The sequence below is a fragment of the Furipterus horrens genome, unplaced genomic scaffold (genome assembly GCF_987537825.1).
Source record: "Furipterus horrens unplaced genomic scaffold, mFurHor1.1.pri manual_scaffold_3, whole genome shotgun sequence".
NCBI classification, from domain to species: Eukaryota; Metazoa; Chordata; class Mammalia; order Chiroptera; family Furipteridae; genus Furipterus; species Furipterus horrens.
This window is the reverse complement of record NW_028327173.1, coordinates 86,614,143-86,634,132: the sequence shown is the minus strand read 5'-3', so window position 1 is coordinate 86,634,132 and position 19,990 is coordinate 86,614,143. Positions and strand designations below refer to the sequence as shown.

The 19,990-nt window shown below is 42.4% G+C and overlaps 1 long non-coding RNA gene across 1 annotated transcript; it reads left to right on the top strand.

The window, feature by feature from the left end:
- Positions 1–9,613: 9,613 nt before the first annotated feature.
- LOC150015446 (uncharacterized) lies at positions 9,614–19,790 on the top strand. The gene is made up of 3 exons (XR_016509998.1): positions 9,614–9,829; positions 17,164–17,281; positions 18,897–19,790. It is a non-coding gene; the product is annotated as an uncharacterized LOC150015446 (long non-coding RNA).
- The last annotated feature ends 200 nt before the right edge of the window (positions 19,791–19,990 follow it).

Genomic DNA, 19,990 nt, shown 5'->3' with positions numbered 1-19,990 from the left:
ATGCACATTTTTCATTTTGAATTATCCAAATTATCCCAGTGAAAGAGTATGAGACATACCTATGTGAGGGTCTGGCAGAGAGGAAAGAGATGCAAGGCAGCAGGCGCTGCATAGGGCTGGCTCTCTGCTTTGCTGAGGTCAGTGGCCTAGCAGCCAGCATCCCAGCCCCTGCACACAGCAACAAGGGATGTTCTAGGAGCTGCATGGCTGTGCACAGCTGTGGCAACAGGGCTTCCACTACAGCAGGGCCACAGTGTGATGTGAGTGTCCTTCCTGACCCAGTGGCCTGTCTAGGGAGGGCCAGCATCTTTTAATAAATTCCTTTTTAGCATAAGCTAGCATGAGTGGATTCTGTTGTTTGCAACAAACAATGCAGAATCATAACTCAAGTTCAAGTGACTTTGGTTCATTCGGGGTTTGTCACTTGGATATTATGTGTTGAATTGGGTCCTCCAAAAGGTCATATGTTGAACCCATAACCCCAGAATCTGACCTTATGTGAGAATAAGGTCATTGAAGATGTAATTAGTTAAAATGAGGTCATGCTGGAGTAGAGTGAGTCCCTACTCCAATATGACTGGTGCCTTCATGAAAGGAGAAAATTGAACACAGAAACACATACACACACACACATAGCAGGTGGAGGAGGGGACAGCAAGTGAAGATGGTGGCAGAGATTGCGGTGATGCTTCTCCAAGCCAAGGAATGCCAGATATTGCCAGCAAACCACCAGAACCTAGGGTGGGGAGGCCAAGAACAGACCCTCCCTCACAGCTCTCAGAATGAAGTAGTTCTGTCAACAGGCTGATCTTGAACTTCCAGCTTCCAGGACTGCAAGACAGTAAATTTCTGTTATTTAAGCATTTCAGTTTATGGTGCTTTGTTACAGTAGCTCTAGAAAACTAATACAGAGACTTCTAAGCTTCAATTACTGGATTTGTCACATCCTAATAGAAGTTCTGTCATTACTTCGTCAGAATCACTGAATAATAACGCCTGAGACAATCTCAGGAGTCATCTGGTCCACACCCTACTCTGGCATACAAAGAATTAAAACGCAAAGAGGCCATGACATCCAAACTTAGATAGCTGGTTGGCAGCAGGGCCAGGTATAGAAGCCCCACCTTTGAGGTTCTGACTCATCCTTCTCAGTGAGACAGAAACTAGAACCGCAGCAGAGCTCTGGAGGTGCTTTTGGGCAGAAACCACCCTGCAAGGCACATAGCTCCTATGTCATTGTTTCCCATTAGACACACCCAGGAAGTCTCTAAAAGTACGGAGTATTGGCCTCTCCACCACTGAATCACTTTTCTGGGAGTGGGATCTGAGAATCTGTGTATTTTAAGAGCACAGCTAAGTTTGGAAATTCCTACACACTACCACACTCCATGCCTGCAAGTGAGAGGGAATAGGGTCTGCACTGTGGGGCAGGCAGGCCTGGCTTGAGGGCTTCCAGCTGTGTGGCCTCAAGCACACTACTGAAATTCTCCAAGTCTCAGCTTCCTCATCTGTAAAAGGAAAGCAGTACCATTTACTGCCTCATTAGGCTGTAGAGATAAAAGAGAAAATGCATGTACAGCACATAGCAGGGTGCCTGGCACTAGTAATGCTCATTGGAATTTCACCATTATATTGTTATTCATAAAGAAGTAAACATGACATTTACAATGCCTAATCTTAAGGCCACAACACTCTTTGATATCAGAGGTCATGGCTTTTCCTGCTATTTTTTCCCTCTAATAAGGTCATAAATTCATGCTGTTCTCTCTGCCTGCATATCTTTCTCTACTTGTCGGAATCCTACACACTCTTCAAGGTCACGTGTCACCTCCTCTTGACACCTTCTTTAATCCCAAGAGTCAAGTGATGAGTCCCTCCCTAGATCCCCAGCCTCGTTGGAGCCTCCATAGACCTCATCACAGGCTGATGAGTTGTGGTGTTACTTGTTCCAGGTCTGTTTCCATCACTAGTCTGGCCCAACAGTGAGCACTGGACCTGATACAGCGATGCTCACGGAACATCCCCTGAATTGGGTAAAATACGAATGCTCATTCCAGTCCCAACAAGGGCTTACTGGACTTCTCTGTGGTCCATGAGTCAAGATTCTGGGTGATGGTGATTCATTCACAGTGCCTTTTACAGGAGGACAAAGGATGACCAGAGGAAATGTTCTGGTCAAGAATGACACTTGATCCCTAATGTAATTACTAGGGAATGGTAAAAGGCTTCAGCCGTGGGTTTCTGAAGGAGTATTTCAGAAGCTGCAGCAGACTGCAATGGGCATCTTATTGTGATCTCCTGGGAGCCTGTATGGCAGATCCTGACTCTAACGAGTGGAGCACGCTGATTTCCCAAGGCACGAGTGGGTAATTAAGGGATAAAAACATCACTATATTCATCAAGGGGCTGTGCCGTAGAACGCCACTTCATAGAACGCTGTCTGTGTCTACATTTCTCATGGCCATTTCAGGGTAGCAGGTCAGGCGAGATGAAGGAAGGAGAGAAACTGATGAATGTTGCACTGCTGAGTTATTTTTTCTCTCAAATCCTTTCCCTTTTTCTTCTGTTACCACATCCTGACATGATAGAAAATTTTTATCACTCTTTCCTCTTAATAAAACATGGCTGCACAGGTTTCAGGGAAACGATGTCACATGTGTGGATCATTGTGAACAAAAATAGAGGCAGCTCTTGGTGGTGGGAGGGGTAGTGGAGATGGATGTCACCGATGGTTAAAACCCACTGAAAATCTCCAAGCTTCTATTTACCATTTCTTTTTACTGTTCTCCCTGCTGTCCCAGGTTTACCAGTGCTGCTAATGATTTGGCAAATGCTTAGGCACTCAGTGACTTGAAATTTTTCTGCCACTGTGTAGTAAACTAGTGATTGCTAGAGAGAAACAAACTTCTTTTTTTTTTTCCTAGAGCTCCCTTTCCTCTCCAAACCTGTTCTCTAAACTTTGCCTCCTGCTGCTCTTCTCTTCACTCTAGATTTCTATGACACCTCCTCTGTGGTGTCTCTTAAATGTATTCCCTTCTCTCTCTCTCTGCCCCCACTCCTTACTTCAGCCTAGAATTGCATTACTTCATGCCTGGTTCCCGGCAACCTCCTTCCTGCACCCAAATTTCTTGCACACAACCTCAGCTATGAGTTTATACTCAGACACTAAAAAACTGTTTACGCTGATGTTCAAAGCCCTCCTATCCTGACCCTTCTAGGCCTGTCTAATATTTTTCTGTCCCTCCATCATCTATCCATCCATCTACCCATCCATGTATCATCTATCTGTCTTCCTCTATTCTCATACATAAGTCTTTATCTGATCAGGATCGTGCTCCCTCTGCCCCTAGAACACTTCTGTTCATTCCTGAAGATATGCCCATTTTTCTAAGTCCTACAAGATGCTCCTCTAATAAATGAGAGCTCCATGTAACAAGTTTGTGAATGCTGCACACCTCAGCTTCTCTTGGGGTTCACAATGCACATTTATACTTTTAAAGCCCTTAGAAATTCTGTAGCCAAAGATATACTGTTCTCTCTGGCTAGAATATTCCATCCTAGCTCTTCCTCCACTAACTCAGATCTTTACTCATCTTTTAGGCCCTGCTTAATCACTTCACTTTCTCAGAGAAAACTTCCTCCACTCCCTGCCCCCAGCCTAGGTGAGGCCTTGCTATAGCTTCCATCACATCGTTCATTCCTCCTGCACCTCATCCCATTTATAACTACTGTAATGTGTATTTCCCACTAGAATCAAGTTCCACAAAGGCAGGGACCACCACTCTTATTGTGTCTTATTCCCAACACACAGCACAGTACCTGGCATACAGTGGGTTCATACATATTTATTGACCAACTAAAAATGTAACTTTGGGAAACATTATACCAAACAAATATTTTTGACTTGGGAACTTTTCTCCCTTCTTACATAATAGGCTCTGTCCTGCAGTGATACACACTTGGAAAGAAAATGTTTCCCTTTCCCTTTGCCAGAAATTCTTCACCTTAACTGGTAACAAAGTCTACTCATTGCTATCAGTTAGGAGTCTTTGTGTTGTAAGTCACAGAAAATCCCATTAAAACTAGTTTGCATTGAAAAAGCTAGGGTTAGGAATCGCTTCCAGCAAGCGTTTATATAGCAAATCAAATGATGTCACCAATGGCCTGGTTTCTCCCTGGCTCCCTCCTGTCTCTCTGATCTACATTTCATAGTGAGGCCTCATTGCCAGCTTTCATCCAGTGCCCATATGCTGCCTCCTCCAGCTGCCCCAGGCTCTCCCTTTGAAATAGAAGTGTTGTCGCACAGCCTCATACCACACTAAGTGTCTTCAGGTAGCCTCCAAGCAAAAGATAGGAAGCTTTTCTTTCCAGGAAGTCCTGAGCATGGGTGGCCTCCTTGGCTCTGAACCAATCCTTAAGGTTTTATCCAGTCACAGCTCATGCCAGGGCTGACGGAATGGCCAAGACTGGGAGAAGAAAGGTTTGTCAAAAGAAATGTAGGGTTCTGTTTAGAAGAGGAAGTGGCTGAGGGTAGTCAACAATCTTTCCAGGCTGGGCCCCAACCCAAACTTCTCCAAGGAGACTTTCAAAACTCCAGACACTATGAAGTCTTCTTTCTGTGACTTTCCACGTGGTCCTTAACGATGTGTAGCACAAACCTGGCCCTTTTATATGTGGTGTTAGATTGTCCTCTACGTGACTCAGCTATGTAAGCCTGCCTGTCCTATAGCTGGAAGCATTATTTATTTATGCATAGCAATTGATCTCAAAACTTAGTTTGTTAGAACAATCAATTTACTATCATTGACATAAAAAACGTCATCCAAACCTGTACAGAAATTTTTAGTATAATGGTGGCAAACTGGTGACAATTGCTGGGAAGCAAAATCTCAATGGATTTAGAAAATGCTCCAGAGAATGGCAGTTTTGAAGCTTATTTTATAATTAAAATCAAAAGAAGAGAGGTAAGGAAGGTTACATGAAATCTATTGATGGTACATTGATGTGAGAGAAAGCAAAGCGGGGAAATCTCTGGGATTGAATAAAAAGTAAAGCAGAGACACACTTGTTTTCATTGGTGGGTGCAGGATAGTTAGTAGTTAACATTATAGCAAACAGATATGGTATTTGGGTACAAGATAACAAAGAGGGGTTCCATGATCTTCTGCTCTGGTGCAGTGGTTGTGTCCTAAGAGGTCTGGAAAAGGGGATTACTCTGACATTTCAAAGGTATGTTATCATTGATGTAAAAAGACAACAGACAGGCTCAAGTAAGGTAAAGATTGACCTTTGTCAAAGAAGCTCCAGGCCTAGGACATGATTACCCTCCATGATTCACTTTTAGTTATGGAGTTTTAATTTCGGACCATCTTATGTGGTTCCTTTTGGTCTCTGAGTTTGTAAGGCCATCATGTAGGCCTTCCCTGAGCCTGTTAGGTTTAGTATGTGGCATCATTTTTGTCCACACTATGCTTATCGATTCTGTGGGCCAAGAATTAGGAAGGGGCTGTGTGGGGATGGCTTATCTCTGCTCCACGAGGTTGGGAACATCAGGTGCGAGGGCTCAAACGCTGGGCAGGGTTAACTCAATGGCTAGGTCCAGAAATCACAAGAATTCATTTGTGTCATGGCTGTCAGTTGATGTTAGCCATCAGCTGGAACCTCAACTGGGGCTGTAGGCCAGAACTACGAGACATGACCTCTCCATGTGACCTGGGCTTCCTCACAGCACGGTGGCCACAGAATTCTTACATGGGAGCTCAGGGCTCCAAAGGCAAGCTCCCTAAAAAACCAAAGAGAGACTTGCCTTTGATGATTTAGCCTCAAAAGTCATATAGTATCAATACCACAGCAGTCACAAGCCCATCCAAATTCATGGGTAAGAAACACAAGGCTCAGCTCTCATTGGGAGGAGTGTCAAATCTTGTTGTAAAAAGAGGGTGGGTTAAGACGTATCATTGTAACTATCTTTGAAAAATACAATATGCTGCATCCCGTTACATATTTTGAGTATCTTAAGGGCAGGGCTCTTTATAAATACTGCCTGAACCAGCCATTGAATTTAAGAACAAGAATAATTTGCCAATTATATGTTAATTTAATATGTAAAAAAATCAAATAAATCTTTGCCAGATTTTCTATTTAAAATATTTAAAAGGTATGTACGTGAGAAAAGGTTGCATACAAGATTAAAATATAAAATAGACAGGAAGCTTTAAGGACTTGAAATAGTAATTGGAAGTAGATTTGGTCTTGAGAAGAAAATGTCTCTAGAAACTGTTCAAATAGTTTTCCAAGTTCTCCATCATCTGGCTCTTTCTTCAGTACCCTCACCTTGAAGTCTATAATCCAGACATACCAAATTTCTTGTAGTTTCTCAAAGTTTGCCACAAACTCACTTTCCTCAGGACATTTGTACTGCTGCTTCTCCCAACTGGAAAAATTTCCAGTTCGAAAGCAGGTCTAGATATGATGTTACCTTCTCAGGAGGCCCTCTTTGACACATGTCTATTTTCTACCATCACAAAATATCCCATATTTTGGGCACTGTCTGGTTTCTTATTTATCTCCTCCAGTAAGCTCTAAGCTCTGTGAAGATAGACAAAAGTCCACCTCGCTGTGAAGACAGACAAAAATCCACCTCAGTAACCATTATATGACTGCTTTACACACAGAAAGTCCTCAAAGACTAGGTAGCAGATGTTGTCATTGCCCCACCTCTTGTCCTCATCATTTTAGCCTGGACTGGACCAACTTCCAGCTGCGAGCACCTGCATTCCCTTGGCTGAGCACTTTCTCTGGCCACTTAAGCCTGTTTTGCCTATTTCAGCAGCAGGGCAGAAATTCCAGGAAATTCGTGCTCCCTGGAAGCAGTCCTCAGTCAATGATGGATGGGAGTTGATTTACAAATATCCCAGCTTTCTCACCCTCTGTGTGGGATAACTCTGAGGCATGTGTTCTATACTGGATCCCAAAGTTTCCCAGCACGATGAAGTCCCCAAATGGGCAGCTGACTCGACAACGAACCTTTATTGGGTGCCTTCCTTCCTCTGCCTTATTTCCTGACTTCACAACCAGTATTTTCTTCAGCTCCCCAATAAGATATTCACTATCTGCCTCCTTGAGAACCCACCCTAGAACAGAATGCTTGCTAAATGAATGAGTGAGCCTCTGCCCACCCACTCAATACACCACAGCTGGACATGAAAACTGATTGCCAACAGCCATGCACATCTGAGTCAGGGAGAGCAAATACCTGGCAGGAAATCTCAAACCTTGATTTCTATCTCAGCTGACATTTGTAACTAAGACACATGCAAGAGAACATTATTTTACTTAAAAGGACAATGTTGAGAAGTGGCACTAAAAGAGATGATTGAATTAGTAAATAACATGGTACCTGTGAATGAAATTAGCTCTAGCAGTAAAGAGAAAGCCTGGCTAGATCAATTGCCAGACAACTAATACTACTTACTTTTCACCTGCTTGGCACTTGATCGGCATTATATAATCTTTCTTCCATCCTTCTGTAGAACTGGAGACTCAGAGCAACTCTAGGTGGGTCACCCAGCAATGGAGGGGAGCAGCTGTTGGAGGAAGCAATGGAATTCAGGGTTTTTCACTTTCTCTTATCTGTAAGCCATTATTATAACTTGGAAAGGGATTTGCAGTGGATTACATCTAGCTCTGGGGTCAGTGAGGGTCCTTTTCTTTTATTCCCTCTACCACATGTCCCCCTACAATTCCCTCTTTTTCTTCCAGTTAACTAATAGGTGTTTGTTGGACATAAAAAGAATATGGCACAGTTCTATGGGGTACGAACACAAGGCGCCCTCTAAGGTCAGAAAATCAGTGGTCCAGGATTTGATATTCTCCTTAGGCCACAATCCAGCTCCAGCTCTCAGGGGAGAGAGGGAGATTGAAGGAAGAAGTGAAACTTAGGAAAAATGATATTTGTACTCCCCCACAAAAAGAAATAATCTTTAAATTGAACATAAATAAATCTTGACAGAATAAAGAAGTCTTAAGAAACCTAATAACTGAAAGTATTGAGGAAGAGAAAGCCATTTTACCATTTTAAAGTGTTCATGTGTGCACCTGGACCTGGAGTGGGGGGGCTTGTTTCCGGCATTACTTGTCCCCTCCTCTCAAATTCAATCACCTACCAGTTTTATCAATCCACATGCTACCATTGGACACTCTCCTACCGAAAACCAGTGGCTCCCAGTTGCCTGCAGAGGGCGTGCCAAAATTCCCGCAGAACCCAGGAAAGTTCCCAGAGGCAGAAGGGAATGGTGGTGACTGAGGCAAACCTAGAGCCCATGCCTGGATCATTGCAGGATCATGAATCCAGTTATAACATATCTTCTGATTTTTCCAAGAGATGCTAGAAAGGTGCTGACTTTTCAAACTTTATAAGACTTAAAACAGGTTTAATCATCTCACAGCCACCAGCTTGCAAGCTCCAGCCTACAGGATAAATTTTAAGCCCTTTAGCATGACATTCAAAAACCCTTTATGATTTTACCTATTCTTGTTTCTGTCCCAGACTTCTGGACTACTTATTAATCTTTGTCCCAGAAGCCCCACACCGCCCAGTGGCAGCTCCAGTTAATACACGGGATTAAAAGGAGGGGAGGTTAGGGGGGTGGGGGGTTACAGACTTGTCTTGGAGCAAGCTCGCCATTTTTGCTTAGATTGCTTATTTAAGATGGCTGTGAAGAGTGCAGGAGATTAGCAGGGTTATCAAGCTCCTGTCAGGTTTCTTCCTGGTCACATTCCGCTCTAGTTCATCATCTGCAAGTTTACAGACCCTGTTTCCTCTAACAGGATGCTCTTCTTTGCTCTTATCCAAATGGCAAACTTGTATTCATTTTCTAAAACTCAGCTCACACTTCACCTCCCTGAAGACTCTCCTGAAAGAATTACTCCTTTTTACGTCTGTGCCTTGTGCGCATTCTTACCATTATACGTGTCACGGTTGCTCCACAGTCCGATTACCTCATGGACTGTGAAGTACCGGAGATGGGGTCCGTGTCTTGTGGTAGCTGTGTCCTTGGGGACCGGTTCACAGAGTGCTTCTTCTACTGTATTCCAACATCTAGAATCATTTGTTACACTTCTGCGAACACACCAGATATTCAATAACTGCTCGTTGAAATGAAACCAGAAGGAGAACTGAGAACTCACGTTGCCAGGCTGCTGACTCACAACTTCCTTACAGGATATAACTCAGTTTGGCATTTGAGTCCTCACTACGCTGTGGAGGTTTCGCAGTGGGCCCCACCTGCTACAGGGTCAGGGACTGCCGCGGGGGTGCAGGTGGCCAGCAGAGTGCGATTATGCAGGGCCGCGTCTGGCCACATTGGAAAGGGGTCAGCTTTGTCAGAATGCCTGGACGCAGCACCTGTGCGGAAATAGACGCTAAAGGAAAAGAGAGTGCGTGGGCTCCCTGGTGTTTGCACAGCAGCTGAGCTGAAAAGTGGGAGGGGCCGGGCCTGCGGGGTGGAGGAGGCGGGGGTTAGCTCGTTAACAACTCTCAGGGATTTCTGGGGAGGAGGAGTCGTGGGAAAAGGCCTTGTGCAGGGGTGGATAAAACCAGTTTCTATTTTTGGTCTAAGTCAGAGGGAGTCCCTGAACTGAAATGTTCTAGCCTTGTGGGCAGAAGGTGGGTGTGCTGGGACACCCACCGTCCCTTCCTGCCCTGGGCAGAAAGTAGGGAGGAGAAGCTGTGCCCCCCTGTTCTGGCACCAACAGGCCAAACCCACAGACATAGTTCATCAACCTCAAAGTGCCTGTCAGGAGAGCAGAGGAGGAAAGAATTCTGACTGTGAGTCTAATCTGTGCCCCGAACTCTAAGGAGCCTTAAAGTCCGTAGGAAGGGGTTGGGGAGGGGGCACTTCAGGCGTCTTTCCTGGAATCACAGGCCCAAATTTCCACTGGGGCAGTGAGAAGTATTTAGAAAGCGTACCTTCCGCCAGAAAAGGGATCTTGTCAACTTTGATATTTTAAAACTTTGGGGTTTTTGTCAATTTTTTAGTTTTTATTTTGTATTATTTTAATGTATTTTATTTGCATTACTTCAATTAATCCTCATAATGCCTCTTGGGGATAGGTACCATTTTCAACCATCAGAAACTTACGTTTGCCCCTTGAGCAGGTGCTCAGCCACTGTTCATGAGATGGCCCCTACCCCTCCTTTTCTTGCATTCATTCAAGCTTCTGTTTGGAAACCTGGGAGGTAGGAGGAGGTTGGTGTGAGGTGGAGATCACAAAAAGTAGAGGAGAATGGTATGGATGGGATGCTGGCTTCTCTTTATCTAAGCGCTTCAATCCGTTTGGAGGATGGCTAGGAATAAAAGGGCCTGAGGCTTACAGGATTTCTCAGGAATGATGCAGAGAAACTCCGGGACTGAGTTGCTTGCTGTATTTAGAGTGGAGATCATTCTCTTAGTCTATATAGAAACGTAATTATTGTGGTGCCCACAGGACAGGGAGACTTAAATGAATCCTCAAACAGCAAGCACCCTTGCTTGACTTTGGCAATCCAACGGCTGAGGTCTCCTGGAGGGCTAGCAGAAATTAGGTGAGGTGTGGTGGGGATGGGGTACAGGTGCAGAAGGACAACAGCAGCAGATGTGATGGAGCAGGTAACTGCAGCTGACAGACTGGCTCTGGGCAAGTGAAGCACTCTCTAGGGACACACAGAAACAAGTGGGATACACTTTGAAGGGCGTTAGTTTCTGGCAGCCAGACCAAGGTGGGTGGGGCTCAGGCAACTGTAATTTGTCATTAAAACTAAATGTGACTCATATTACAGACACAGGCCCATGAGGTCACCAGGGCACCTGGATCACATCACTATTATAAAGAAGAGACAACAGAATCAGAGAAATTATGTACTGTATTCAAAAATTGCGTGCAAAGAAAGGCAGAGGGATGGAGTGCAGTTGAGATGGGAAATCAGCTCTTGCTAACACTCTGGGAGAGCATAGTAGTGTAAGAACCAAGAGCCTCTCATTTTAGCACAGATCCATTCAGCTGTTCTTTTGTGGCAAGTTGGACAACAGTTTGAATGTTTTTTGCCTTGGTTTTTCCATCTTTTAAGTAAATTTACATGGTATTTACCCCTAATAGCTTTACTAAAACAGAGTCATTATAGTCTAATAAAGATATATACATATTTGAGCTTGTGTGGTAAAAGATAAATCATTTATAAGGCAAAGCATTTTATTTTAAAAAGTAGTTAGAAGAAATAGGAGCTATCCACATTGCAGGAAAACTTAATTGTTGGTTATGTGAGTTAAGTAACTGTTGAGGTTTGTGGTTTGTTTTCTTTTTAAGAATAACATTGTGGAAGACTAAGTAATGTTAAGATGGCAATACTTCCCAAATTGGTCTACATAATCAACACAATCCCTATCAAAATCCCAGCTGCATTTTTTTTTTGCATAAATTGGTAAATGGTTCCTAAATTCATATAGAGATGCCAGAGACCCAAAATAACCAAAACAATCTTGAAAAGGACCAATGGTGGAAGACACAGACTTTACAACTTCAAAATTTATGACAAATCTACACTAATCAAGACAGTGTGGTACTGGCATAAGGCTAAAAATATATTGAGAGTCCAGAAATATATTCATATATTTATAGGTAGTTGATTTTCAACAAGGAGCCAAGACAACCCAATGAGGAAAGAATAGTGTTTTCAACAAATGGTGTTGGGATAACTGGATACTGGATATCTACACACACACAAAATGAATTTGGGCCTGTATCTCATACAATATACAAAAGTAACTCAAAGTGAATCAGAAACTTAACTGCAAGTAGTAGGACTATGAAACTCTTAGAAGAAAACAAAAGTAAATCTTTGTGATCTTGGATTAGACAGAACATCAAAAGTACAAACAAAAGAAAAATGTAATAAATCAAACTTCATCAAAATGTAATATGCTTGTGTTTCAAGAGAATTATGCTTAGTGAAATAAGCCAGGCAAAGAAAGCAAAATACCATATGATATCACCCAATACAGGAAACTAAAGAGCAACACAAACAAACGAACTAAATAGGCAAAGACTAGAATAGTTGTCAGTAGGGGGGAGGGGGGAGGGAGAGAAGGGGGATAAGTAAGGGAAGGGTCTAGTCAAGGAATGTATATGAATGACTCATGGACATGGACAACGGGGAGGGATATAATTGTGGGAGAAGGGATGGACTGGGAGGGGGGAGCAATGAGGGAAAAATGGGACAACTGTAATTGAATAACCAAAAATAAAAATTAAAAAAAGAAAAAAAAAAAGATGCCACCAAGAAAGTGACAAGACAACTCACAGAATGGGAAAAAATATTTGAAAATCTTACATATGATCAGTCTAAAATCCAGAATATATAAAGAATTCTTACAATTCAACAATAAGACAAATAACCAAAATTTTAAATGAGCAAAGGATTTGAATATACATTTCTCTAAAGAAGACATACAAATGGATAACAGGCACAAAAAGAAATGTTGAACATCACTAATCATTAAAATAACACAAGTCAAAACTACAATGAGAAACCACTTCATACCTACCAGGATGGCTATAATCAAAAAGATGGGTAAATAACAAGTGTTGAGGATGTAGAGACATTGAAACCTTTATACATGCTGGTAATAATGGTCTTATCTCAGTTGTTATATGGGAATGAAAAATCTGTTTGGTGATTCTTTACTAGGTTATGCATAGAGTTAAACAGCAATCCCACTCCTCGGTATATACCCAAGAGAATTGAAAATATATACCTACACAATAACTTGAACACAAATGTTCATATCAGCATTATTCATAATAGCTAAAAAGTAAAACAACCCTAACATGTATCAGTGAAGAATGGATAAACAAAGGTGGTATATCCATGCAATGAAATATTATTTAGCCATAAAAAATTAAGTACTGATACCTGCCACAGCATAGATGAACCTTGAAAACAACATGCTAAGTGAAAGAAACCGGAACAAAAGGATACATATTATAAATTTTATTTATATAAAATCTAGAATAAGCAAATCCATGGAGAAGGAAAGTAAATTAGTTGTTGCAAGAGTTTAGGAGGAGGAGACAATGGGAGAGTGACAGTTAAGGGGTATGAGTTTCTTTTGGGGGGCTGATAAAAATGTTTTGGGATTAGATGGTGGTGATAGTTCTACAACTGCGTGATTATATTAAAATCACTTAATTGAACACTAAAAGAATAATTGTTATGGTATGTTAATTATAGTTCAATCTGTTGAAATATTCAGGTGTGGGTCAAAATAAAAAAAGAATAACACTCAAGAAGTGAGGCCTGGCAGTGCAGCCATTGGTTCATGAGACATGAGCTCAGACTCTCTCAAGAAAAATGGCTGACCTGACCCTCAAAGGGAACTGGAAGTAGGACCCTCCATTGTCCCTCATGCTCAAGAAGCTGAGCACCTCTCCCTAGCTCATGCAGAAAAGAATTGCCCCCCAATATCCTTCAGGGTTCTCTCCTCCCTTACCCAGGGCCTCTTGTAACCCAGGTCTCACAGTGGATCTCCCCATACTATTCCATTCCAGGAGCCAAGTTGTGTCTAATACATGCAATGGCTTTCTACCAGAGCTAAAACCTGAAAGAATTTAGGCTGCAAAGGAAGCAATCCAAAATCTACGGATACGGTCACTGTAGAACTTTCTTTTAGTGTATTTTATGGATTATGCTATTACAGTTGTCCCAATTTTTTCCCTTTTTCCCCCACCTTCTGGTACCCCACTTCACTCCAGCAATACCCCCTACTTAATTCATATCCATGGGTCACACATATAAGTTCTTTGGCATCTCCATTTCCTTTACTATTCTTAATGTCCCCTGTCTGTTTTGTACCTATAAATTATGGTTCTTAATCCTTATACCTTTTACCACATTCTTCCCCTTCCCCCTCCCCACTGATAACCCTCCATATGGTCTTCGTATCTGTTATTCTACTCCTGTTCTAGTTGTTTGCTTAGTTTTTGTTTTTTAGATTCAGTTGTTGATAGTTGTGAGTTTGTTGTCATTTTACTATTCATAGCACTGGTCCTTTTCTTTTTCTTAAATAAATCCCTTTAACACTTCATATAATAAGGGCTTAGTGATGATGAACTCCTTTAGCTTTACCTTGTCTGGGGAGCACTTTATCTGCCCTTCCACCCTAAATGATAACGTTGCTGGATAGCATAATCTTGGCTGTAGGCCCTTGCTCTTCATCCCTTTGAATACTTCTTGCCAACCCCTTCTTGCCTGCAAAGTTTCTTTTGTGTAATCAGCTGACAGTCTTATGGGAACCTCTTTGTAGGTAACTCTCTTCTTTTCTCTTGCTGCTTTTAAGATTCTCTCTTTATCTTTAGCCCTTGGCATTTTGATTATGATGTGTCTCAGTGTGGTCCTCTTTGGTTCCAACTTGTTTGGGACTCTCTGTACTCCCTGGACTTGTATGTCTATTTCCTTCACCAAATTAGGGAATTTTTCTTTCATTTTTTCAAATAAGTATTCAATTTCTTGCTCTTCCTGTTCTCCTTCTGGCATCCCTATGATTTGGATGTTGGCACATTTGGATATGTCCTAGAGTCTTATCCTCTTCTCATTTTTTTGAATTCTTGTTTCTTCATTTTTGTACTGGTTGATTGTTTATGTCTTCCTTATGTTCCAATTCATTGTTTTGAACCCTGGCCTCTTTCCATTCACTATTGGTTCCCTATGAATTTGTCTTCGTTTCACTTAGGGTAACCTTCATTTCTTTCCTTATGCTTTTGTGTACTCAATCATTTCTTTGATCATCCTTATCACCAGTGTTTTGAACTCTGCATCTGATAGGTTGGCTATCTCCTTTTTGCTTAGTTCTTTTCCTGGAGTTTTGATCTGTTCTTTCACTTGGGCCATATTTATTTGTCTCCTTAATTTGGAAGCCTCCCTGTGTTTGTTTCTATGTATGAAGTAGAGCTGTTTTGACTCCCTGTCTGGATGCACCTGTTATGTTGTAAGGGGCAGAGCCTTAGGTATTAATCAGTGTGGGGCAACCTGTTTTACCACTTTGAGGCTCTCTATGTGTGGAAGGGGTCAGAAAGGGAACACTGCCACTTGCTCAGCACTCGCCCCTTTTACAGTCACTTTCACCCACTTCCCATATGTGACTGGCACCTCCTAGCTGCTTCCCTGGTGGTGGTTCCCAGACTTGTGTGCTTGAGTGCCTTTCAGGACCATGGGGACTCTCCAAACAGACACTTCTGAGAGATGGGCACTTTCTTCTGCTTCCCCAACCCCTACTGGGTTTCACTGCCAGAAACCATGAGGCTTTATTTTCCCAGCACTGGAACCCTGGGCTGCATGGTCTGGCCTGGGGCTGGGGTCACTCCCCAGGTGTCCTTAACTGTTTTATCCAACACACATGAACGTGGGACCACCAATTCTTCTGGTCACCATTGCTGCCTTACCACCATCACCTTTTCTCCACCACATCATGTCCTCTCCACCCCAGCTCCCCATCACTGCCCCTCCTACTTGTCTGGATGAATATTTCTTCTTTAAATCCTTGGTTGTCAGATTTCCATACAGTTCTGTTTCCTGGCAGTTCTAATTGATTAGCTGTGCTCCTTCTTGTGGTTTTGCAAGAAGGCAAAGTATGTCTACCTATGCCTCCATCTTGGCCACTCCACTATAGTATTTATTGTAACACAAAAAAACTAACTATTCAAGAAAAAGGAATTGGTTAGGAAAATTATGGTACATCCTTACAATAAAATACTATGGAACTACTGAAAGTAATATTTAATAAATAATTTTTAGTGACATGGAAAATGCTTATGATAATGACAAGCAAAAAAACACAATGCAAGATACAAAATCATGTGCATATTATGTTCTCAACTATAGTAAAATATACTTATCTTAGGAAATCATCATCATCGGCAGCCGTCCGTCTCGAGAGACGATGGTGTAGCTTCTTAAGAGTCTATCTGCACCGCCGAGAATGGTTGTGCAGTCCAACTCGGGAGTGACACGGTATCTGTCTCCTCCTGTGTTGAATCGACATCTTGCGATGACGCTGGAGTGTCCTCTCCAGTGAAGCTGAAGCTACAGAGCCTGGGCAGGGTGATATGGAGGGTCTGCTGTTGCCCATGCAGCAGACCCCCCCTCTCTTCGCAGCTGAAGGATCCAAGGGAAAGACGGAGTTAATACAGCTTGGCTTCAGGTGCGCCGCAGGAGTTGCCGGTGTTGACTACAACGTCAAACCGCCTTAGGGACTCCGGCTCCGGATTTTCTGTCGGGGTTTACTCCCTTAGCCTTTCCCCTGAAGAGGTATGCCGCAAGGCAGCGGAGGTTTTTTGGAGTCAGAGTTTTCCTTCTCTGATGTGCCCTGACTGGAAGATCGAACCAGCGACACTTAGCTCGCAGGCCGACGCTCAATCCACTGACCCAAACCAGCCAGGGATACTTAGGAAATATGTCATGATATTAATAATGATCTTTATTGCATAGATATTTTTATTCTAAATTTTCCACAGTAAGTATGTGATGACTTTTTTTGGAGAGGAGAGTGAAAGGTGAAATTCCAGGTAGCAGAGAAGAATTTTAACATGGATTTGTATGTACCACAGGGGATGAGTGGGAAGAGCACAACCTGCTCTCCATCATCCACTAGGAAGAAGCAAAAGTGGGTTATATGGTGTCATCTTGGACATCAACAGTGTCCATGACAGAAATTGAGGTGGTGGCTTGTGGTTCCAGGTCTCCTTCTTCTGGGGAGAGCCTGGCCCAGTATTGACCCAGGAAAGAAAACCTGTGGGTCTGATTGGGTGTCATTAGTCTGTGAGTAGGCTGATTAAGATTCATAATGAAGGCTTTTAGAGTTTCTGCAGTGATTTCCTGTACAGTCATGTGCTACATAATAATCTTTTGGTCAATAACAGACCATATACACAATACAATGATAGTCCCATAGGTTATAATGGAGCTGAAAAATTCCTATTGCCTAGTGACATTGTAGCTGGCACAAGGTCTATAGCACAAGCATTATTTACTGTAATTTTTCTACTTTATACATTTTTTAAATTTTATAAAGAAAAATGTTATGGTAGCTAAGCTTAATTTATTATTGAAGAAAGTTTTTTTAGTAAATTTAGTGTACAGTGTCTATAAAGTCTGCTGTAGTGTACAGTAATGTCCTGGGTCTTCACATTCACTCAGCACTCCTTCACTGACTCACCTAGGGCAACCACCTGTCCTGCAACTCCATGCATGGTAAGTGTATCATTTTTATCTTTTATAATGTATTTTTACTGTATCTTTTCTATATCTATGTTTAGATATACAAATACTTACCATTGTGCTATAATTGTCTGCAGTATTCAGTACAGTAACATGCCACACAGGTTTGTAGCCTAGGAGCAATAGGCTATACCATAGAGCCTAGGTGTATAGTAGGCTATACCATCTACATGTGTGTACATGTACTGTATCATGTTAGGACAACAATGAAACCACCTAATGATGCATTTCTCAGAATGCAACCACATCGTTAAATGATGCATGACTACATATTATTTCTTTTGAGCCTTATAACAACTAAGACTATTATCACCCTCATGCTGTCAACAAAGAAAATGAATCTGTGTTAGTAAAGGTAACACTAGATGTGGTAACAGACTTATCAGTGACTCAACATAATACAAGTTTATTTCCTACTTAGTCACACCTATAGACCACTCCTGGTATGGTTGCCTTTCATGTAGCATTTTGAGAGCCAGTGCCCTTCCATCTCTGGCTCTGACCTTTTCTAGGTGCTCAGAGCCTTCTGCTCCTCATCAGCAGATAGAGAAAGAGAGAGGGGGAGGGGCTCATGGAGCTTTCAACAGGCCAGGCCTGGATATGCCTTATGTGCCTTCCATGTTCATTCCATTAGTCAGAATGTGCCAGAGGGGAGGAAAATGATTTGAGGAAGATATCAATCTCTGCCACAGAGTCACAAGAGTGTACAGGTTTTGGCTGAAGTCACACAGCTAATAAGAGGCAGAGCAACGACTCAAAATCTGGGCTGAGTCTTGGTCTTGTCCATCTTGTGACTCTCCCCTCTTGCAGGTCCTCAAGGTTCTTTCCCTTCCAGAGGACTAATGTCCTACTACTAGCATCCATCCAGGGCACTGAAGCTACATTGATTATTAGGAAAGGTTAAAAGTCTAATGAAAACATTTGTGCTAAATACATTTTTTAACCTTTCAATAATTCTTGTAAAAATATTTTCTTTCCAGTTTTTTTTCCCTTGATTAACTAATGTAATTCCCATTAAACCTCAAAAGGACTTCAAAGGCTCTTCCCTGCTTCTCAAGCCTTTCCAGCCAGTGGGATGTGCTGCCACCTGGTAAAGGGCAGTGCTTGGCTCTGCCTTTCTAATGCTGAACTTTCCCCAGCAATGTCTTTACTCAAAAGAGCTGAAATAATCATCAGCTTTTTGACTGAGTAATCATCATCATTAAACAAAGGGTTTATAATTAAAACATGATTTTAAAAAATACAGATACCTGAGTATACTTATTTATTCATAAACATTTATTAAAAGAAATAAAAAGGGATCTAATTAATATCATCTTGACACTTCAAACACATTTTCTTATCTGACCGTCACATGAACCCTGCTGGACTGTGTTTTCCTATCCCATCTTATGTAGATGGAAGCTGGTACACTGGATAATAAGTGAATGCATTGGGGTACAACATCTAGGCAACTTCTTGCTCTGGAATTTTAACCGCTCTGAACCCATTTCCTTGTCTATAGAATGAGAAGGAAGCAAAAATTAGTAAAACAGGACTTCTGGCCAAGATGGAGGCTTAGACTGACACGCTCTGTCTCCCTCCACAGCTAAGAAGGACTACAACTACCGCAAAACCAGAAATAACCAGAGGTTCCAGAAAATAAAACTACAGGGAAGTCCAACGTATGAAGTTATAACCCAGTGGTGCTCTTCCGGATGGGTAGGAGGAGCAAAACAGTGGCTGAGAGATCAAGCTGCGCTGCTGGTGGCAGCTGCAGTGACGGACAGCAAAACTGCCAGGGGAGCACTCCCGGCGGCAGTCGAGACCCATCAACTCACAATTCTAATGCTGGGGAAGGCAGACCCCCATTGCCTTGGACTATGAGGCCCAGAGGGCGTGGGGACAGAGGAAGAGGCTCCCAGTCTCTCAGCAGAGAGTAACAGCAGGAATCCATCTAGGACCCCTGCCCCCACACAAAGCGCCACAGTGTGGTGAGGAGGGTCACCTGGTAGTGACGATACACGGGGCTCCACCTCCTATAGCGTAAGAGGTGTGACAGCCCCGTCCAGGAAGCAAAGGTAAACACAAAACTGTCAGGATGACACAGATCATAATTGAGATCCCGGTAACGCAGCTCACCAGACAGCAAATACAGGACCTAACCGATGAACAAATAGGAAATCGTTCTGAGGCTCAGTTCAGAGCTATAGTCATAAGGCAGCTTACAGAATTAACAAAAGATTTTGAACAAGACAGGTAGGGAATGAAGGCTAGTCATACTGAAGTGAATGAAAATACATACGAGACAAGTGGTGAGGGAAAGAAAACCAGAGATCAAATCAACAAATCGGAACATAGGGAAGGAACAACCAGTTAACCAGTGCAGAAAGAGGAAACAAAAAGTGAGGAATATGAGGAGAGGCTCAGAAACCTCTGGGACAGCTGTAAGCGAATGAACATTTGAATTATAGGGTTGCCAGAAGGTGAAGAAGAACTAGAAATTGAAAAATTACATGAAAAAATGATGAAGCAGAACTTCCCTAACTTAGGGAAGGAAATAGACTTACAGGTCCAGGAAGCACAGAGAGTTCCAGAAAAACTGGACCCAGGGAGAACCACTCCAAGACACATTATAATCAAAATGTCAAAAATTAAAGATAAAGAGAGAATCTTAAACGCAGCAAGAGAGAAGAAAAGAAT